General features: G+C 46.7%; 1 long non-coding RNA gene across 1 annotated transcript; it reads left to right on the forward strand.

The window, feature by feature from the left end:
- The first annotated feature begins 238 nt into the window (after window positions 1-238).
- Window positions 239-3,179, forward strand: LOC137533872 (uncharacterized). Its single transcript, XR_011024244.1, has 3 exons — window positions 239-346; window positions 2,434-2,505; window positions 2,843-3,179. It is a non-coding gene; the product is annotated as an uncharacterized lncRNA (long non-coding RNA).
- The last annotated feature ends 2,055 nt before the right edge of the window (window positions 3,180-5,234 follow it).

Below are 5,234 nucleotides of genomic sequence, written 5' to 3' on the forward strand. Positions count from 1 at the left end.
ATCACCCGAACAGGGTGATGTTCTGCAGAACCCGAACAGTGGCGAACACTGTTCGCCCAACACTAACGCCATCCTGCTGTACTCACAGCTCGTTGAAGTGCAGAGATCTCTGGTGAGTATTATTATTCCTCCCTATTGCAGCTAATTAACCTTAATTAGTGCTAATCAGGTAGAATATCTATTGTTCTCTGTGTTCATTCAAAATGTAATATATATTTCTCTTTCCAGCACCGTGAAAGAACCAGGAATGCCATGCCGACTGCCCTGGCTATCCAGAAGTCCTGGGATCAGAAGACAGGCAGGCGAGTGCACCCACTCTTCCGGTTGAGTGAACCTGCTCCTACACGTAAGAGATTAGTAAAGGGAACACCGTATTTCATCCACTATAATGCACGGGACACTTGGCTTTCAGTTTTCTGTGTGTGTTTTCTTCCCACCATGTGTGTTTGGATGCAGAAAAACGCACACATTTTTTTCACAGCCGCTAATGTAATAAAAAAGATGCACAGAATGTGCAGAATTATGCAGCAGGATGTCAGTTTCTTTCCTGCGCATAAGTAAAGGATAAAAAAGGGCGCATGCGGCAAGTGGACTAATTGGGTGCCGCAATAGGCGCAATGGGAAATATATCAGTATTTGCGCGGCGGAGCAGAAATATGAACACCCAGTAAATAGCAGGTGATGCTACAGCACCCGCTATATATCGGGCACCGCAGGCTCCCAAATGCTGATATTTTTAGGTGTCTATGGTGGCGCCCGAGAACTAGCATTTTTTGGCTTTTTTTTGCCACAAATGCATCGTATCTCGGCTAGTGGAAATGGGCACTTTGGTAGTTAATGTGTGTGGGTTTAGGCAGGTAGTGTGTGTGTGTGTGCTGGGGGGGGGAGGGTTAAGGGTTAGGCATTAGGTAGGTAGATTGAGTGTGTGTGGGGGGTTAATAAGGATTAGGCATTCGGTAGGCAGTGTGCGCAGGGGAAGAGTTTAGGTGTAGGCATTAGGTAGGTTGTTTGTGCAGACGGGTGAAGGGTTAGAAGTGTGGTAGATAGTGTGTGCGGGGTGGGGGGGGGGGGGAGTTTAGGTTTAGACATTAGGCAGGTACTGTATGTGTGTGTGTGTGTGGGGGGGGGGTCTAGGCATTAGGTAGGTAGTGTGTGCTGGGGGGAGGAGTTTAGGTTTAGACATTAGGCAGGTACTGTATGTGTGGGGGGGAGGGGGTCTAGGCATTAGGTAGGTAGTGTGTGCTGGGGGGGAGGAGTTTAGGTTTAGACATTAGGCAGGTACTGTATGTGTGTGTGGGGGGGGGGTCTAGGCATTAGGTAGGTAGTGTGTGCTGGGGGGGAGGAGTTTAGGTTTAGACATTAGGCAGGTACTGTATGTGTGGGGGGGGGGGGTCTAGGCATTAGGTAGGTAGTGTGTGCTGGGGGGAGGAGTTTCGGTTTAGACATTAGGCAGGTACTGTATGTGTGTGTGTGGGGGTCTAGGCATTAGGTAGGTAGTGTGTGCTGGGGGGAGGAGTTTAGGTTTAGACATTAGGCAGGTAGTGTATGTGGGGGGGGGGGGGGGGGGGGGGGGTCTAGGCATTAGGTAGGTAGTGTGTGCTGGGGGGGATTTAGGTTTAGTAAGTTTTAGACGCTAGGCTGGTTAGGCATCAGAAAGACATTAATATTAGTCATAAGGAAGGGGCTAATGTTGGAAAGAGGTCAGTCCTAGATGTCAGGAAACAGGTTACACCTTATGATGGGAGTTTAGGGTCAGGTGTGAGAAATTAGGTCTCTCTGTAAGAGGATTAAGCAGATTGAGTTGAGCAATGGGGAAGGAGAGCCAAAGCTGCACATGACAAATGTGTTACAAAGCTTATATAGTGAAGTATTGGTAACTGCAATATACATTTTTATCCCCACAGCTGAATCTAATTGGTGCTAGGATCATACCTACCCTAAAGTGATGAATAGGGATTTCTGTCACATTGTCTAGTATTTTGCCTCTGACAGACCAATACTAAAGTGAGCCATACACACATCAAATTTCCCTGTCATGGGAATCTATAGCACAATGTGACACATCAATCATAATTTGTATCTATTTTTACTTGAACAAATAGAGGTGGGGGAGGCGTGGCGGTAGATCAGTGGCACATAGTATTGCACTGCATCAATCAGTCACAGCTGCATATCAATAGATTTAGATTTCATGCTGACTGCACTATACCATGCAGCTGCAACATTTAGTGAGACTTTTAGAGCAGCTTTGAGCAAAGTTGAGCATAGTTTGTATGCAAAACATGAACTGTAATAACTAGGGGGGGGGGGGGGGGAGACAGATTTCCTTTACAAAACTAGAACTATTTCAATGTAATCTCAATTGATCTTTAGATCATTATTTTGTGTGAACAGTATGACTAATCAACATGTTTTCTCCCCCCCCCCTGACAGAGACTCCGCGACCGTATGGTGGCCCCTTCTCCCGGGCGGGCCTGTTCCTGGAGGACTGGTGACATGGAGGTGGTAAGTCTTTATTTTGTCTCATAATTCACAGTTCTGCCGCTCCAGCACAGTATTCACAACATAAATAATATATGATCTCCATATAAGGTTGTAGATATACGTCCAGCGGATGAGTACAGCACACTGTACATATTGCTCAATGGGATCCTAACTACAATAACCAGGAAAGACCTCCCTGAAGTCTGATTCCCCCCCCCCCCCCTTCACTGAGATCAGCAGTAGGGATGGTCAGTTTGACCATGCATAATAGTATGCATAATATGCAACTGAATGTTGAAATATTTATTTATCTCGTTGTTGGACTAAACTAACACGTTGTCTTTCTGATCTCTTTCAGTGATTGTGGCTTGCCAGCTTGCAAGACCATGTGTGACCTACTTGGCTCCCCAGGAGAGGCAACCTGTGTCCACCCCACATACATACACAGTCAAAAACTGATTCTACTGGCAGGTAGGTATGGGCAGATAGGTATGTAGGCAGGTAGTTATGGGCAGATTGTAGTGACAGTCAGGTATTGATCATTAAATCCTAGTAAGGGGCAAATGTTAGATTCTAGTGGCTGGCAAGTAGTGATAGGTAAAATATAGTGATCAACAGATAGTGATAGGTAGATTGTAGTGGGCAGCAGATAGTGATAGGTAGATTGTAATGGGCAGCAGGTAGTGACTGGTAGATTGTAGAGATTGTAGTGGGCAGCAGATAGTGATAGGTAGATTGTAATGGGCAGCAGGTAGTGACTGGTAGATTGCAGTCCAGAATAGAAAAAGACTGGGTCTTGACCTGGATTTTAGGCCGATTGGCCAATTTTATTATGCAGAAACCACAGTGCAAAAGCACAACGTTTCGACTTAGTGGTCTTTATCAAGTGTTTACTTATCAAGCACTTGATAAAGACCACTAGGTCGAAACGTTGTGCTTTTGCACTGTGGTTTCTGCATAATAAAATTGGCCAATCGGCCTAAAATCCAGGTCGAGACCCAGTCTTTTTCTATTCTGGACTGTTGTTATACCCTTGGTGAATACGGGTGTGGACTGGTTGACTCCCTGGTGCTGAACAAAAATTGTGGTTGCAGCATCAAGGTTTTATCTATACCTTGGTAGATTGCAGTGGCCAGCAGCTAGTGATGGATACATTTTAGTGACCAGCAGATATTGACAGGTAGATTGTAGTGGCCAGCAAGCAGTCATAGGGGGAGTATAGTGGCCAGCAAGTAGTCATAGGTAAATTGTAGTGGCCAGCAGGTAGTAATAAGTGGATTATAGTGGCCAGCAGGTAGTGACAGGTAGATTGTACTGACCAGCAGGTACTGATAGGTAAACTACAGTGGCCAGCAGGTAGTGACAGGTATATTGTAGTGGCCAGCAGGTAGTGACAGGTAGATTGTACTGGAGAGCAGGTACTGATAGGTAGATTGTAGTGGTGGTCAGCAGGCAGTATTAGGTAGATTGTAGTGGCCAGCAGATAGTGATAGGTAGATTGTAGTGGTCAGCAAGTAGTGGCAGGCAGATTGCACTGACCAGCAGGTAGTGACAGGTAGATTGTAGTGGCCAGCAGGTAGTGACAGGTAGATTGTACTGACCAGCACGTAGTAATAGGTGGACTGTAGTGGCCAGCAGGTAATGGTAGGTAGATTGTAGTGGCCAGCATGTAGTATTAGGTGGATTATAGTGGCCAGCAGGCAGTAATAGGTGGATTGTAGTGGCCTGTAGGGGGTTACAGGTAGATTGTACTGACCAGAAGGTAGTAATAGTTGGATTGTAGTGGCCAGCAGGTAATGATGGGTGGATTATAATGGCCAGTAGGTAGTGATAGGTAGATTGTAGTGGCCAGCATGTAGTATTAGGTGGATTATAGTGGCCAGCAGGCAGTAATATGTGGATTGTAGTGGCCTGTAGGGGGTTACAGGTAGATTGTACTGACCAGAAGGTAGTAATAGTTGGATTGTAGTGGCCAGCAGGTAATGATGGGTGGATTATAATGGCCAGTAGGTAGTGATAGGTAGAGTGTAGTGGCCAGCAGGGGGTTACAGCTCTTTCCCATGTGGTCAGTGGGGGGATGTGCAGGACTCTCTGGGTGAAGAGCCTATTCCACCAATGGGGTTGCAGCAGCAGCAGCATGGCGAGCCCTTGGTAACCATCAGAATGCTATGTGGCTAGTGCGAGGGCCAGAAACATCCTGAGAGCTCTCGCAACTTTATTTCCATCAAGGCCACTTCTAACACTGAATATTCACTTTATTATCGGACATGACACATAGTGGATCTCCTTGTTGAGGTGATGTAACAGGTGCATGAGGACGTAGGAGCGCTTCCTGGATTAGGGCAGATGGCGGAACATCCGCTCATATCGAGTGCACCTGGGTCTCCCTCCATGGATTTCCATATTACTGGATTTGACTTTCTTTCACCGCATGGTCATGGGAGGCTTTTTAGCCCCGTGGCAGACGTATTGTGGGGCTCAGACCCCTCTTGTATAGATCAGAGCTATACGCTCTGGTCAGACACATTGTGGGGCTCAGACCCCTCTTGTATAGATCAGAGCTATACGCTCTGGTCAGACACATTGTGGGGCTCAGACCCCTCTTGTATAGATCAGACCTAGACTCTCTGGTCAGACACATAGTGGATCTCCTAGTTGAGGTGATGTAACCGGTGCATGAAGACATAGGGGCGCTTCCTGGATTAGGGCAGATGGCAGAACATCCGCTCATATCGAGTGCACCTGGGTCT

Source organism: Hyperolius riggenbachi, chromosome 10 (genome assembly GCF_040937935.1).
Source record: "Hyperolius riggenbachi isolate aHypRig1 chromosome 10, aHypRig1.pri, whole genome shotgun sequence".
NCBI classification, from domain to species: domain Eukaryota; kingdom Metazoa; phylum Chordata; class Amphibia; order Anura; family Hyperoliidae; genus Hyperolius; species Hyperolius riggenbachi.